Source organism: Passer domesticus, chromosome 7 (genome assembly GCF_036417665.1).
Source record: "Passer domesticus isolate bPasDom1 chromosome 7, bPasDom1.hap1, whole genome shotgun sequence".
Lineage (NCBI taxonomy): Eukaryota > Metazoa > Chordata > Aves > Passeriformes > Passeridae > Passer > Passer domesticus.
The window spans coordinates 48312232-48328764 of NC_087480.1; the positions used below are offsets into that span (position 1 = coordinate 48312232).

At 44.1% G+C, this 16533-nt stretch overlaps 1 protein-coding gene across 2 annotated transcripts in view; it reads left to right on the plus strand.

Moving 5' to 3' along the window:
* The window catches only part of DDAH1 (dimethylarginine dimethylaminohydrolase 1), a 55813-nt gene that overhangs the window by 22885 nt on the left and 16395 nt on the right, over positions 1-16533 (plus strand). The window contains exon 1 of one of the 2 annotated variants that reach the window (XM_064428417.1): positions 13892-13914. The exons of the other annotated variant lie outside the window; for it this stretch is intronic. The gene's annotated coding sequence lies outside the window, so the exon portion shown is untranslated. Of the gene's footprint in view, positions 1-13891; positions 13915-16533 lie in introns of those variants that run through there. 2 annotated transcript variants of the gene reach the window in all.

Genomic DNA, 16533 nt, shown 5'->3' on the forward strand with positions numbered 1-16533 from the left:
TTCAATTGTATTTCCAGACTCGGGCAAGCTGCTGGAATGCATGCAGTTCAACTTTCCTCTATGATATAATAGTTTAAAAGAGATCAGGGTACATTTTACCATAGTGTCTAGCAATGTGAGTTTATTCAGACTTTTGGCAGGCAGTTCTGCACACTCTTGCTAAAACTGTGAATCATCCATTGTTGGCTGATTGCACTCTAGTTGCTAAGAGATCTGTCAAGTGCATACTGAGGCTTAATTCTACATTTGCTTTAAGAAGGGCTAAATGTATTAAATTGGAGCATGTCACATCCTTCCTAAACAAGTAATTAAGACACTGCTATGAGCCTCTCTGATGGAGAGAAGGAGCTGGGAACAGCTGGAAGATTTAACTTGTGTTGAGGTTGATCTCTCTGTCTGGGAACACTAGACTTATTGCATGTTGGATTCTCACAACCTGATGCATAGTGGAAATAGAAAGGGGAGGGAGACGTTAAAAAAATAGAATTTGCAAAAGAACTTGTTTTTCAGTGTCCTTATATAAACCTCTTAAAATGATCTAATGCTTTTTCACAAAGTGTAATTTTTAGTAATGGAAAGACAATACGTCAGTGTTTCCCAAGCTGCCTTGCCCCCCGCCCCCTCCCAAGTGAACTCTACCACGGACACTGCTCCTTCCCAGTTATCCCATCACTTGGATGTGTTGCAATACACATTGCAGATCCTTGTGCTTTCACTCAGGAGCGTGCTTTACTATTCCTGTTTGCTAAGTACACCTGCAGAAGTGGTGAGTAAATGGTACTGTACGGTGTCTTTAACCACCTTGTCTGTCCTAAATAGCCACAAGCTTTTCCAGGAGACCTTTCCCTACCTGCAAGAAGAAAAGGGATCCATTTGTAGGCAGTAAGCAGAGCACATTTTCTGTTTCTGTGAATGTACTCCTGCCTGTGTGAGGACGTGTAGCAATTAAAAAAAAACAAACAAAAGTAAATGAAAAAAGTTCTTTAGTCAAGATTTTGAGAGTCGTCTGTTCCTAAACTACATAATTTACACTGACATTAGCCATGTGCAAGAAGTGCCTTAGTTTCTCACTAGGCTCTGTATCTTCTACCCTGTCACTGAACAAGAAGAAAAAGTCATGAAGTTGTGGTGTCTGCCAGTCTTTTCTGGTACCCAGACTAGCAATGAGCCCCCAGGTTCAGCATTGCATGTATCAGCTCCCAGATCTGTGCTGTCATATTGGGGTTGGGCTGCTTGCTGCCCATGGGTGGCCCTCTGCTTGGGCTCTGAAGAAGGGAAAGAGTTAAACACAATCCGTGCTTAATTATCTAAATGATAAATGATCTTCCTTTTAGAAATGAAAGTACTATTCCTGCATCAGCCATGGCTAATGCTTTGCTTGTACAGTGCTGTATTTTGTCAGAGCTTGTTACTGAATTTTGCTTCCTTCTGTAGGTCTTCGTAGATGTGACTGAAGGCCTTTATGATCCTCTTTGAAACAGACTGAGCTCTGTGGATGCAGTTTGATAGGGATTTTGGAAATGATGCATTCTTTCTGGTGGCTGCTCTCCAAGCTGCCTGTGACTGCTGGATGTTCTCCGTGGGCGGGATGCGGCACAGCAGAGCGCAGTGGCATCCCCGTTGGGATGGTGGCTCTGTCCCTACAGCCATGCCCTGTCCCTCTGTCCCGAGAGGTCTCTTTAGCTGTAGGGCAGTGCTTGCAGCCCACATGCAGACAGTGATCCTCTGAGGTGGCTTGGCTCACAAAACCCAGCAGATGGCCCATGCCCTCCCCTGGCAGTGGCCTGGGGCCCTGGGCCAGCCCGGCAGCCTTCGCAGTGGCCATATGGCAGTGTGGGTTGGTCACTTGTACCTCCTGTGCTGTCCCTGCCTGTGACCTGGTTTGCTCAGGGTTTAGCAGTTCCTTGGTGGCTGGCCAGTGATGATTGTGTGCCCTCAGTCCACTTCTGAGAAACTTGAGCGACCTTGCACTGAGGGGCTTCTGTTTGAAACACACCTATTCAGCAGGGATTTTCATTCTCATCAGGTCTTGAGATGAGTGAAAACATTCTGCTTGTATACCAGCAGCAGTGTCACTTGTATCCTGCTTAACCTGGTACATCAGTGCTATCACTGCTAGTGATGGTCAGCATTTCATCCAAAGCTGTTGCAACCTGGAGATTGATTTGTTATAAACACACGATGATTGGTAGTAATTATTTTTTTTTCTTTCTATTCCTTATTACTCCCCTAATTTTTCAGATTTTTCTAGCATCCCCATAAAGATGATGAATGCTACAGAGCTCTTACCTAGGTAGAAATAATCCTGAGTTGCTGTTTTAAAACTGCTTGTTAATAGCTGCTGTGTAATGTCTTCTTGTGTTATGGAAGGTGTGGGATGAGAATTACTCTTTGTAATATCTCTGAGTATTTAACTGGCTTTTTACCCATGCAGAGCAGAAATATTTTCCTTTTTGGTGTGAATTTTGAAAGTTTCACCTTTTCTAGGTGAATAGTAATTTCTAGGTAATAATAAATCAGCATTACTGTTGCTCTTCCTGTTGTTCCTAAGATAGGGAAATAAAGGAGGGAAGAAAAAGGTTCTCATGCATATTGATTCTGATATCCAGAGGTTTTTGCTAGGTCGCTTTACTTGTACAAATTCTCGTAATTTCTGATACATTGCACTAAAACTTGCCATCATTGTTTTGGGGTTTATATCTGATTTAATTTCATCTCTATACCAATTAGCTTAGATTTTATCTCTGATCCTTCATCTAATACAGCATTATTTTCGCATGTGAGAGTGGGTTTTCTGGTCATTTAATGACATTTTCTTAAAACTGCCCCTAGGCATCACATATTTTTAGCATGCAAATTAGCTGCTCAGTGATTTAGCTCAAGTATTTCAGCTTCCTGAAAAAAAGGCTTTTGAAAATTATTAAGTCTATGTGTTATTAAGTCTGTGTTATGTAACTGCTTTTACTTACTAGGAACATCCATTTTCTATTTCCTGTTTGGTGTGTGTTTCACTCCATCACTTGGTCTGAAATGGAAAGGGTGCAGAATATCATTTGTATTCTGACCAAATTATCATGGTCATTACCTTTATGATGTACTACCCCCTAACCATGGGTTAGATTTTTCAGGAGCATCATCTTTCTGGTCATTGTAAAAAGAGGTTTCTGAGGGAGCAGCTGAATGTCTTCCATGAAAGCCAAGGGAGTATTGAGAAGTCTTGATGTTCCAGTGTTTTGGAGGTTTGCTTCCTACCTTTGTCCTTTTTATCAGCCTGTTACCTGCTGAAGTGGAATGTGAAGCAGGCCAAACAAAATACCATGTTCTTTTTGCTCTGACCATGCAGACTGTGTTGTTTTTTTTTTTCAGCTTCTCTTCACTGTTGCATAACTACAGTTATAACTTTATTTCACCAGCCAAAACAGGTAGGAAAACAAGATTTCTGTATTTGCCGTGAGCCCTTATGACTTGCAGGACATGAAAAGCATTTAGCAGTAGGTAGAGACAGTAAGTAGTGCTGTCATCTACAAAGAATATAGCAGTCATTATTTTCCAAGGTTTCCACCTCATTACTTGACCCCCAGATCTGTAAGAAGGCACAGTGTAAAGTCACTCTGGTGAGCAGAAGACCCTTCTTATTGAGGATGCTAAAAACCCTTGCTGTACAGCATATGCTTGTGTCTGGTCTCTGAAGTGTAACTCAGTGAGTGTGAGGAGTGAATGAGGAACTCCTGAGCTGTCTTCCTTCCTTGGGGCTGCATAAATAGCAAGTTTTAAAGCTGTTTTAAAAATATATTTGTTCTTCTCCAGGATGCTTGCAGGAGATGCACTGAGTGCTCAATGCCACAGCCAAAGGCAGGTGCCCATGGACCAGGTGCTCACGTTACTGTCCCCCATGCTTGCAAATGGTGCAGGCATTGATTCCCTCCCCCTAGGTTGGGTGGCAGGGCAGGTACACAACTGTGTCCTTTTGCTGGAGGGCTGGGGCTTGCCTGGCTGGGACTGTGGTCCTCAGGGAGGCTCAGCCACCTTATACAGCAGTGACAGCTTCCCCAGTGGGGCAAGGAGTGCCCAGCAGCCAAAACCAGAAACAGCTGCTCCTCGTGGCAGGAGTGCACTCAGTGGTTTTCATTTAATTTTTTCTGAGTGACTGTAACTCCAGCCCCAAGCTCACCTTCTGTCTGCAGCAGGTAGCTTGCTGGCTCTGGCATCCTCCTTGCCTGAGAATGCTACAGTTACAAGCTGTCAGGTTTTTCCAGGCCTCTGATGGTGTTGATAGCATCTGCTGAGGTAATAGTTTCCATTTGGTTACAAATATATAAATTCCTCTTTATTTCTGTATGGTGGTGAAGTTGCGTAGGGCTGTGTGGAGAAAGGAAAAGCCATTAGACTGACTATAAAGTAACACTGGAGTCTAATGTATCGTCAGCTCTTGGCTGCTGTTCCAGCAGATGTGCTCCCTATTCCCAGGTGAGTCTGGAATCGGGCTGGTGTTGCGCTGTCTGTCAGTCATGGCACTGCTGCTTGCTCTGTGCCATGAGGGCTTGTGCTGAGCTCCTGGATGGCAGGTATTGCTCCAGACAGGGACCCTGAAGGGGCCCATGGCATCACCGTGTCCCCCAAAGCAGCGCTGGCAGCAGGGCAGAGCTGGGTGCTGCCCTGTGTAATCCCTTGGGATCGGTGCTGCTGCTCGGCAAAGGGTGCAGCGAAACATGGGCATGTTCCACCTCAGAGAGAGGAGGCATAATTAGGAAATGTAGGTCATCAAAAGCAATTAGCCCAGTGCTGTGCAGCTGGGAAGGGTTCTTGCTGTATTTACTTCCTCCTCAGGGTAGCACTTATTAAAGAATACTCTAGGTGAAACCATCATTTCTAAAATGCACTTAAAAGCCAGCAGAGAGATACTTCCCTCCCAAAATAACTTTACAGAATGAAGAGGTGTCCACAGTGCCCCAGGAGTGGGATTGGTGAGTGAGTGAAGGAGAGAGGGCTCAGCTGGCAAATGCACACCCTTTTAAAGGAGCATGATTGAGTTAGGAGTCTCACATCTAAAGTGTCTTTCTACTACAAGAACTTTAATTAATTTTCTTCAGGATTTTTTTCCTTCCTCTCTCTGCATTACAAGCTTCCCTTTGTTTAAATGCACTTGTATTTTATGCGTGAACAGTGGAAGATGTTTCTACAGCAGCAAAGTGCAGACTGAGTTGCAAACATGGCATGGAAATGTAGTTTGTTAAAGTGTAACACTGTTTCCACCCCCGATTTCTCTGTACTACATAGCTGAGTGCAATATTTAGCCCTATTGGAAGAATGTGGTCTCAGGAGCTGTAAAAGTGTGCAGCAGCTTGTTTGGCAGGGAAAGGAGCAAAACAAAGAACCACATTGCACCTGTTAGTGCTCTGAAAGTGCTTTCCTTACAGGCACGCAGGCATTTGCATTCTGCATTTATTGTGTAAAATGTAAAGGGGCATCTTGAGTGGGGGAATTCATCCTCTTCTGCCTGCCTAGAGCTCAGGTCCTGTGTTCAGGTTTAGCCCTCCTAATTCCCACCTGCAACGAAATGATCTCCTGACAAATCTGTGTGGAATTGCAAGCATCATTAATGCAGGTAATCAAAGAGTCCTCTGAGAGTTGAAATGACACTGACTTGAGCTTAGAATGAGCACCTAAGCAACTTCTTTTTGAAAAAGCAAAAAGGTGTAGTATTCTAATCTAGGTTTTGGGTTGAAATTTGATCAGTACATATCCATCACTAAGTATTAAAAGGATGTGTGCTGCATCTTAAAAAAATATTTCTAATTCTCTACCCATGTACCTATATCACAGAAATTGTTTGGGCAAATTGTTTAAATGTCAGTGCATTGAAACTCATGTAGACCTAAAGGTATTTAAATGCATGGAGTCCTGGCAGGAATTCCTTTGGCTTGTACTTCATTAGTATTTGCTGCACAGCTCAGAGCTGTGTAGATCAGAGTTTGTACGTGTGCCCCTTTTTGGCTGGGTGAAACATCACTGTGTCAAGAGCAGGTGGCTGCGTCCCTTTTCCAGGGATTTAGATGCTTGTCATAAATAAGAAATCCACAGTTTTGCAGGACTGCTGCTGGTGTATCACTTACATCCAAAGTGATTTTCAGGGCAGACACGTGCCTTTCGCGGCACTTTTAGTGGAAAGGTTTTGGAGAGGCTTTGGGAAGGCTCCCGTGCTCCCTCCTCAGGGCTGAGGCCATGGTTCAGCATCTCGAAGGTTGTTGTCCTCTCTTGGGCAGGAGAACTGAATGCTGTCACGTAAGAGGTTTAATCACCATGAACTCCCTGTTCTGTAACTCTCTGGTCTTGTAATTTTTTGAGCAAGTGTTGCAGTTCCCCTGAGACATTGGTGGGGGAAGAGGGGGAGGCAGGCTTGAGCAGGAGGGCTAAAAGCAGGAGCTCACTTTTGTTAGTGCTGTGTTAATGCAATTAACATGTACATTGCAGTGAAGGTAGCCTATGTACAGTTGTTGATGTTTTTAAATGAATTATTGTCTCTAGTTTCATGGCTTAAAAATGCAAAAGGTGAGGAGAAAGCATGTACTGCAGACCTGTCTCGAGAGGCACAGGAGAGTGAGGGGTGTCCTGGCAAAACAGCCCAAGAGGTGCCATTGTCCCTCTCTGCATCTGCAGGGTGCACAGGAAGCTTCTGGGGGCAGAGGCTTTTCCCAGCCCATGGCTGTAGGCTGGGCTGAACTCATGGTGAGCGTGCAAGGAAATGCAGGGCAATGCATTGATTAAAGCTTCCATCTCTTAAAAGAGACTGCACTAACTGCTGTATGGGCTCTTCATGTTTTACTGCTTGCTGTTTTATCCTTGTTCCCTTCTTGTGGCTGTTAGCCTCAGATGGGAAGTTGGTGCCAAAGCAGGACTTGAAAAACTGGCTCTTTCTTTTCCATTGTCACTGTGAGTTCAAGGAACAATAGCCATATTACTTACTGAATAGTTTCTTTAAGGATTTATTAAAATTGTCAGTATAGTATTAGACTGGTAAAGGTTATTTTCAGGTTGAAATGTCCCACCTAGCCCTGTGGTGGCAAATTTGATCATTAGATGATTCTCTTTTTGCTTTTTTTATATTGTGGTGTATTATTGACTGTTTAAAATCATTGGTGTGTCTTCAATGATTTAACTCCATTTCATGGCTACCAGTAACCTTCCATAGGCTTGCTGGCATTACACTTTTTTTGCCTGCCAGTGGAAACCTTACTAGAACTGGGAGATGGAAAAAGGTCAGAATTTAAATTTTCTGCCATTATTGTTGTTATATATGTCTAGACACCTCAGGGCACTCTTGCAGCATGTGTTAGCATAGCTAAAATACGACAGACAGGTCAACTTCTCTGAAAGCATGAATGAAACCTATTATTAGAGGGAAAAATGCTGGGTTAGTATAACCTCTGCCCGTGGGGCCCTTGTTATAGAATAACATGGGAGCAGCCGGATGCTCCTCCGTGAAAGGCTGCTTATTGAGGGAATTCAATGTGAAGGAAAATATTCTTTGTTGCTTCTGGTGATGGCCATTGCTCCTTGAGCTGAATTGGCTCCAGAGGGAGCCAGGACTGGCAGGTGCCCTCTGGAGCAATTGCTTCTCCTCCCTGCCCATCCTTGGTGTGTGGCAGTGGAGATGTGGTGGCAACCACTGTGTCATGTCTGGAGCTTCCCACCAGAGAGACCAAATAGGATCAGATGTCTGTGATGATGATTCTGGGCCATTTGTGCAGCTGAAATCTGCAGGTTGGTTCCCACATACCTCAGAGAGACAATGGCAGATGTCAGAGCTGGGTGGTTAGTGGTTAAATGTCAGAGCTTCTGGTTAGTCAATATAAAATTAAAACTTTTAAATAACCTCTGAGAATGACACTGATATGCTTTTCAGTGTTAAAAATTGCAAAACTTGGAGCCTTCTTGGTACGAGGACATGTGCACACAGCAGATCAGCAGACAATGGCAGACCTGCCAGCAGCTTGACAACTAACTGTGCGGAATCTAACAAAATGCATTTTAATGCAAAACAAATACTCTTGAAGTTTTTTCAAGAAGTTTTTTATATTTGATTGATAAAACTAAGATTTAGTGAAGGAAGGATTAAATGAGTTGCTGAACTGCAAACTCGCTCAAATGAAAATTCATACCAGACTGAGCTTGGCTGAGCACTAGTGAAGCACTAGAGGTGCTCATACCATTTTCCACTGTGTTCAAATTGTGGGCACCTTGTTCAAGAAGCTGCAAAGCCCCACATTTTTCTGTTGAGGGTATTTAACTATTTTTCATTTTTCCTTTGAAAAGACTTCCCTACCTTAAAATAAGCAGAGTATCCTTGCCAAAGATCTTTCAGCCCCTTTAGAATAGGGCATTTAGATTACTGGGGACAAAGTGAGTGTCTTGAATGCTCTGTGTCAAGGCACGAACAAATGGCACAGAAACAGTAGTACAGTACAGAGTGAAACCTGACAACTTGGTGTTAAAGGAAAGGAATGCTACTGTATGCTTCGATTGTGATCAACTTATCTTCAAGTGGGTTTATTAGCAATTTAATGGAATATTGGTTATTCAAGAGCCATAATAGCCCTGGTTGAAATGTCCCTTCTGCACGGTTTTCCCATACCCTGTGGAATGAGCAGAATGTGACAGTTGAGCTTTCAACAGGCTTCATGAATTTTAAATACTTTTCAGCTGTAAAATGGGGCACATGGCGTTTGGTCAGCGATGGACAAGGAGCTGGCAGCCGCTGAGGGTATTATGGGATATTGAGTGTCTGGGAGATAATGAATGCTTGGCTTATCCAGGTGCATTCTTGGCCTGCTGTGCATGTCCAGACAGAATGGAATATATTTCTCTGTCCAACATTTAACAATTGATCATTTTGTAATTGTAAGCAGAAAGTATTTAGAACATTATTTTCTCAGCATGCCTGTGTACGACTTAAATTTCATGTCATCATCTTTATCCGGCAAAATCTTCTCTGTTTTTCTCTAGCAATGCATTCATGCCACTTAAACTTTTCCACTAACCTGATTTCATGCTTAGTGGGTCTTAGAGAGTCTATTCTTCTAGTGACTTTAAATCTCCGTCTATTTAACATCCTTTTTTTTTTTCCAAGGGAATTTTTTAAACCTGACTGAAATTATTTCGACTTGCTGTGGGTTGAAATTTCAGCCCAACTTTTTGTAGTGAGCTGGTTGCTGCCTCCTGCTTTATGGGAAATAGTGTTCTTGCATTTTAAAGGCTAAATGGTGAAAGAGAGGAAGGAGAAACCCAAGCATGTTTTACTCCTGGTGGGCTGTGTAAAGTTGTTCTTATATGCCTCAGTTCTGCTTAGATATTAAAGCACAACATGTTCAAAGGACAACCAGATTAATTGTGGTTTTGACTGTATGTACCTGGAAGAGGAGGTTGCTGCTTGAATTCCTGAGATCAGTCAGATTGAAGCTCCCCTCTTGCTTGATCAAGAAGCTTTTCTGGGACAAGAAACCTTAGATGCCACCCCTTATTGTTATTTTCCTACATGTGCCAGTCCCTCTCTGGGCTGCCCTGGTCCAGCTTTTTCCTTGTGTCCTCTTCCCTGTCAATGCCTGGTATGGTACTGTGCTCACCCCAGGCTCAGGTCACTCTACACCAGGTACACCAGCACATCCCTTGAGACTGTTTCAGGAGTAGGGCAGTATGTGGGTTTGGATCCATAGTTAGCAGTGCGTGGGCAGTAATAAATGGGATCATTATCTCTGTGGCCCTTTCTGAACTCCATGGTTCATAAACCACCAAAACTATGCCAGAAACTGCACCTGCTTTTGGTGCAAGCTTTGGTTAAGCATGAAACTGTCAAAGAGCTGCAGTCTAGAAGCATTGGTGTGAGATCTGTGTATCAGGAGAAACTAACAAGTTGTCTTCTCCTTGAGAGTACAGTTCAGGAAGCCCTTGATATTCTTTCTTGTCCCTGCTGTGGTCTTGTTTGATGAAAAATGGTTGAGGCTTGAGGACAAGCTGTGCTGGTGGGTATTCTGGCCCAGCCCCTGAGCCAGGAGAGGCTGACTGATGCTGCTGTGTAACCACCCCACCACCTGGATAAGGGCCTAGCTTTGAACCTCCATGTTGGCAGAGTAGCTGGCTCTCATCAGCTGAAATGCCAAAAAAGCCTTTTTCTGGGTATGTGATGTGCAGCCCAGTTTAGTGAGGTCATGCTCAGGTTAGTCAGAACTAAGCAGAGCAGATGTGATTTGTGTGGATGTCTTGGGAGCAGCATATCCACCCAAGTCATCCAGGAGCCTGCTGCTGAGCAGTGGTGATCCACTTTGGGACCAGGCTGGTCCTTTGGGACCACTGCTGGTCTTTACCTTTTCTCCCCTTCTCAAACAAGGCAGTGGGATGGACGCAAAGGCCCTGTGTGGATGAAAAGGGATGTTGAGTACCAAAGCAAATCTGTCAGCTGGTGGAAGTGGGAATGGCAGGTACAGAACGTCCTTGCCAGGGTGTGCTGGTGGCTGTTTGTAGGACACAGCTAACCTTTTTTGGCTTGCTCTTAACACACTCTTACTGCATGACCTTCATGGAATAGCAGCTCTGGAGCATCTTGTTCTTATGCTCTTTTCCTAATGAGCTTTCAAGAACCAGGGCCCTTTCTGGTATCAACACTGGGAAAATGAGTTGGAAACTCTGCCACAACCCACATCCCACAAATTTCTGAGATCAATATGCACAAGGGTGTGCATCTGACCTACTTAAAGCAAGAAAACAACCAGGAGTGGGTTTTTCTTCTTAAAAACCCTCAAAACTATTACATCACTGCTTTATTTTCTTTGAAGCCTGTGCAAGTCCAGGAAGGCAGTGCTTATCATCAAAAGGAGACAGGCTTCCCTCATGTCCAAATGGAGCAGATTCAGGCAGGCAAGAACGTGGATGGTGACCAACATTGGTATCTGGTTTTGCAAAACTGAAGTCTGCCCTTTCCTGGCTCCAGATTTGTCCATCTCTGTTTATTGCCTTTACTCAGAACCTTGCTGAAAAATGCATTATATATTGACAGTGGCACTTTGTGAACTCAGAGCTAATAGCTCCAGAAATAATCACCTTTGAGATTATTATAGTCTAACATTTGCATATGTTAGGTCTGACATTTGCTTTGCACAGCTATGAATGCCTGTTTAAAACACAATGAAGTAAAGTCTGAAATGCAGCATTTGTGATTTAACAAGCTGGAGAAATGGGTGGTGGATGTAAACTTTCCAGAGACAGTGCAGCAGTGTGTCTTGGACTGAGAGCCCTTTTTGTTAGAACTGTGGCTGGTCTCTGGAGAGCTGAGCTGTGAGCACAGGGAGCTGAGCTCTGCTAGCTCAGAAACCTCATTTCACCTCTGGATCATGGGATGGTCTTCTGCCCTCCGAAGCTCTCTGCATCCTTTTCTTTAAGACAGGGCTGGAGGCACCTTCCCCCTTTCCCTGAGAGCTTGGACACAAAGGCAGATCAGTCATTGCAGTCATTAGAAGATGCCTGACTTGATACCATCTACAGCTTCTGCCAAGCCCCAGCTGTGCCCCTGCCCATGGGGCATTTTGGGAGCCTGAGTGGCGCCTCGCCCGTGGCCCCACCACCCAGGGGAAAAGCTGCCCTGTTCTTGGCAGGTGGGAGATGGTGGCTTGCAAAATCATTTCCCTGTTTCCACTGTCTTTTGAAAAGATAATTTCCTTCTTCTGTCAATAACATAAATCCCATAATATGGTTAGCGCACAGGAGACCAGTAAATAATTTAGGAAGCAGCCTATGTTTAGAGTGCATCAAGTACTAATATAGAGAAGGAAAAAATCCCTGCACATCAGTTACAGTAATTGGTGGAAGGCACCAGCCCGAAGGGTAATGAGCTCCATTTTTAAAGCACAAGGAAATTAGATTTTTATAAATGTCAAACGCAGTTATTGTCCTCCTTCCTTGAAACAGAGCTGAGCTGGCTGGAGCCCATTGTCTCTCAATCAGCTTTGCTATGGATTAGACACATCCCATCTCACACCAGGAATGTGCTTATTAGAAAAATATCACTGCACAAAGCATACAAGCTTTAACACTCAACCCATGTACTAATGGATACATGTACAATGAAACCCAATATCACGTTACAAACCTTAAGCTGACCTGAGATAATAAGATACAGAAATCTGAAAGGATACAGATGAGTGCTCTCTTTGTGCGCAGCATTTCTGACTACCTGGGATTTTCGTTTTCAAATAAAGGAGATAAAGTGAGGGAAGGTGACTTTTCCTCTTGGCTGCTTCTAAAAGAGCAAGCAGTGTAAGTCTTCTTCATAGTGACAATGCTTGTAATCAGGTAGTGTCCAAATATTTTGTGTATTTTACTGGTGTCTCCTGGGTAACTGCGGTTCCACAGAGGACTTTTCTATTCACTGTCTTTTAGTTCTTTTCCGGAAAAAAGCAAGAGGTGGTTGTTTATACATCAAAGCTAGCTCTGTGAATTAGTCTTTCATTCATAATGAATGAAAATGTCACCAATATGTTTTAAGACACCATACTTCAGAAAATGGCTATCAGTTATTTGGAGAGGACAAAGTGTGAGCAGAATAGAGGGCTTTGTAAAATCAAATCAAAAAATCACCCCTTTTTTAAACATCTTACTTGAGGATAACAGTCACCTCTCCATCCTTAGCTTGAGACTGTATCTCATTCCCACTCTGTAGGAGCTCTGTCAGAAAGTAGCACAATCCTTCATGATGTGGGAAGGTTTGAGGATGGAGCCAAGCTTTAGATTCCCTTTTGCAGTGATGAGATAAAAGATTCAGGCTACTTGTGTGGACTTTACCGCATGCTAACTCTGAATGCTGCATATGCTGTTTCCAAGGTGGTACTGTGTCAAACACATTCCATGGACACGCTGTGTTGGAGACCCAGCTCAGGACTGCTGCAGGATGGCTTTAGAGATGCTGTGGTGGGGATCATGCAAGTCTGTGCTGTCCCCTCTACAGGAAATTCAGCAGATGGGCTATTCAGTCCTAGTTTGTTTTTCTGGAATCCTTTATTTACAAGTGTGCTTATGGTTTTTTTAAATTATTTTTTCCAGTTGTCTTTTTAATAATGTCAGGTTTTCCATTCAGTCTTCTTCATCTCAGCTTGTTCTTTTTTTCATTTCTGCTTCAACTGATTGAAGTTTCTGGTGTTGCCTGTAGGAGAAAAAAAAAGTAACTTGAGACTTCTATTTTACACAAGCAAGGGATATTGAAAGATATTCCTAGCATGCATGCACCAGCAGACATGTGAACAGCACTTCCCAATTAAAACTCTTAAGAATTTCTGCTGGTTGCTTGAAGTCCTTACAAAACAGTGTTCTGTAGCTTGAATCCTTGAAAACCCATCATGGAAAAGTGATCCAGCTATTTGTATGGCAGTCATTTTATTTATTTAAATTTGGTTTTATAAGCTAAAATGAACCCAGCTGTTGGAGCAAAACAATGTGAGGATGTTACAAATATCTTTAAAACCTTGGACACCATGAAGCAAATTAAACTGGTTTTCTGTGACTTTGGAAAACTTCTAGTTCTGATAATTTTCCTTAATGTCTGTGCTACATCAACCCCTGTAAATTAAATAAAGAAACAATTCAAGACATCTCTGATGTAGCCTGGTAGTTAAATGGTAATCAGCAACTGGTGATTAAAACATGCATATGACTCAAATCACAAATCCAAAGTCAGCATTTGCATTCCACTAGCCTCGTTAGCTAGGCACTTTAGTTAATTGGTGCTCTAGTGCAAGGGTTATTAGATGGCCTCCTGGGCCAGGGATGTGAAGTGCTGCTGCCTCCCTGCCTGCCTCTCCCTGGGGAGCTCTGTGCTGCTCTTGCTCACTGCAGTGGTCTCTTCTCAGCACCAAGCATGGCTGGAATGCTCAGGTAAAAGCAGGTTTCCCACCTCTGAAGGGACTCACACCCACACTGGTGACTGGTGTCTCTCATCACAGCAATGCTGCCCATCCCTGGGCGCTGCTCTCATCACAATTGTTGCACATTCCTGGTCCCAGGAGGTCTTCAGGAAGCCTTGAGCCTTGATCCTTCACTACATGAGGCACCTTCACTAGTGTCTGCATGCTGGCCAGGTTGGACACCTCCTTGCTCTCTCAGATGTTGTTCTCTGGTCCAGAGACGCTTTTGTGTCTCCCCATGGAAAGTGGGTATGGTGGTCCTGCCACAGCTCTACTGATGCTTCTGCTTCTGGAGACATGGTCAGGGAGGAGGGCAGGAACAGGGAGTGGGTGCATGGCAGCAGCCACTGGTTTGATTTCCTCTGCAAGCCCAGACAGCTTCTGTTGGGAGCACCTGCTCAGCAGCACATCTGCTGAAAGGGCTTTCTCCTCTTAGTGTTTTGGCTTTGGAAGCTGCTGGAGGTTGTAGATTAATTGAAGCTAGAGGACCATGCAGTAGGCTGGGTGAACCTGCTTTTTCTTGGCATTTGCCCTTCTGCCTTAGGTACTCCCATCTGATGGTTTTATTTATTTATTCTAACTGCCTGTGACTGGTGTCCCAATTGGGAGTTTGCCTGTCTGCCTCGTGTTGGCACAAAAGAGTGAATTTGTGTGTTCTTGGAATGGAACCCTGCTTTTATCGTGCTGCATCTCCATTACTCCATATTAAACAATTGTTTTCTTCTTTGGGGTCTCTTGACTCTTATGCATGTAGCACCTGCACAGTAAAACCCACTGGGCTTCACAGACAAAAGAAATCATTCTGCTGTCAGCAGACGGATGTTATGAAATGTTGCCGTGTTTGTACAACAGCAGTTTTCCAATATTACCTCAGCTGTTCCCCATTTATTTGTAAAACACCACATGGGTCTGATCCACATTATAAACCTAATTTTAAAGAATGCTGGAGGTAAAACAACAAGACTAAGAAAGATGAAGCCTTTCTGCTAAGCCTGGAGGCTCGTGAGTGCCAGATTTCTGCCTGAAGTCATTTTAACATCAGGTGAAAAACCGAGGAGCACAAAAGAAGTGTTAATTGTAAAAGGCATTCTGTAGGCTCATTCCAGGCTGCATGCCAAGGCCTTAGATGGTTCTTTGTGTGGGGAGGATGAATCCCTTGCAATCAGAAACCCCCTGGATACAGTTCTGAGTTGCAGTATAACCAGAGTTCTGCAGGTGGCACAAAGATCTGCCTTTGTCCTTCACAAGTTTTAAGCGAGGCACCTGCTTTAGCAGTGTGCTTGCCCAGGGTTTTTTCTCTCAAGTATCTGGAGGGAGAGAAGACGCTAGAGAAGAGAAACCTCCGGAGAGCAGATCAGGCTTGGATAAGGTGCTGCCCCAGTGTGTCCCACACAGACCAACATCACCTGTCCTGACAGCCCATGGGGACCTGCCTTGCCTTTTGAGCCCGGGCTCAGGGTTAGTGGATCACTCCCAAATGTCACATTGCCGAGTCATGGAGAATGAGCAGGAAAAGGTAGCTCAGCTGGATCATGTCTATCTCTTTCCTTATTCCCTAAAACCAGCACTGCTCTTAGGGAGGTCTGTGAGCCAAGCTGTGTGCTGCTCTCGTGCTGAGGCTGCCACAGTGAGGGTGAAGGACCTGCCACCATCAGTGTCCTTCCCCTGCTGTGGCAGGTGGAGTTTGGCAGAGCCCAGGAGTAGGGCTGCTGGGATTGCCTCTGTTGCTGTAGAGTGCAGTAAGTCTAGTATGGTGTCACCTGTTTTAGCTTTGTGTATTTTTTTTCTAGAAATGCTTAATTTAGCACTTTAAATAGATGAGTGACCTGTGGAACATGCAGAAATATAAAAGGAGTTGACTGTGTTTGTCATGTTTATTAATGCTTTCTGGGCACCTCAAGTTAACCATGGTGAGGAAGTTTCACTGAACATGAAGATGCCCCTGTGTGGGATCAAGTTCACAGGTTTCTGTGGATGAGCTCTTATTTTTATTGACATTCTGCAAGTTTATGCTTTTGGTGAGTGGTTGGTTGTGTGTAGGTTCTTCTTTTGGCTTACAAGGCACCACAGTGATGCTGTTTGTGAACATAGTCCCTGTTCTGGATGGCAAGTTATATGCGCCTCTATAGAAACAGATTCTGTTTTAGGCATCCTCAGCAGCCCTTAGTGGGAAAGAAGGAACCTACTGAAGCTGCATTCCCTGCTCCTAAACAAGCTTCTTTCAGCAGGAAACAGGCTCTGACTTCCAGCCGTGTGTGTGGCTCTCCACAGCAAGCAGCAAGCCCCACAATGTATAGGCATGAAATATCTTGTAATTTTAAAGCAGGGTAGCTCAAACATGCAAGGAGAACTAGTGCCTAGTAAAATTGCAAAGCCATGAGGAATTTGAATGTTTACTGACTAGGGGATTTTTTTTCCTGCGGGCTGAAGAGGGGCTTGGGGTAGAGCTGCCACCTCCATGGTGGGCAGAACCACCCCTTGTGTCTGAGCAGAGTGTAAGGAATGAACCTCACTCCTCTGCTGGAGCTTTTTCTGGCCCAAACACAAGGGACAAGGTTTGCAAGAGGATATTACTGTGCAGAGGGACTGG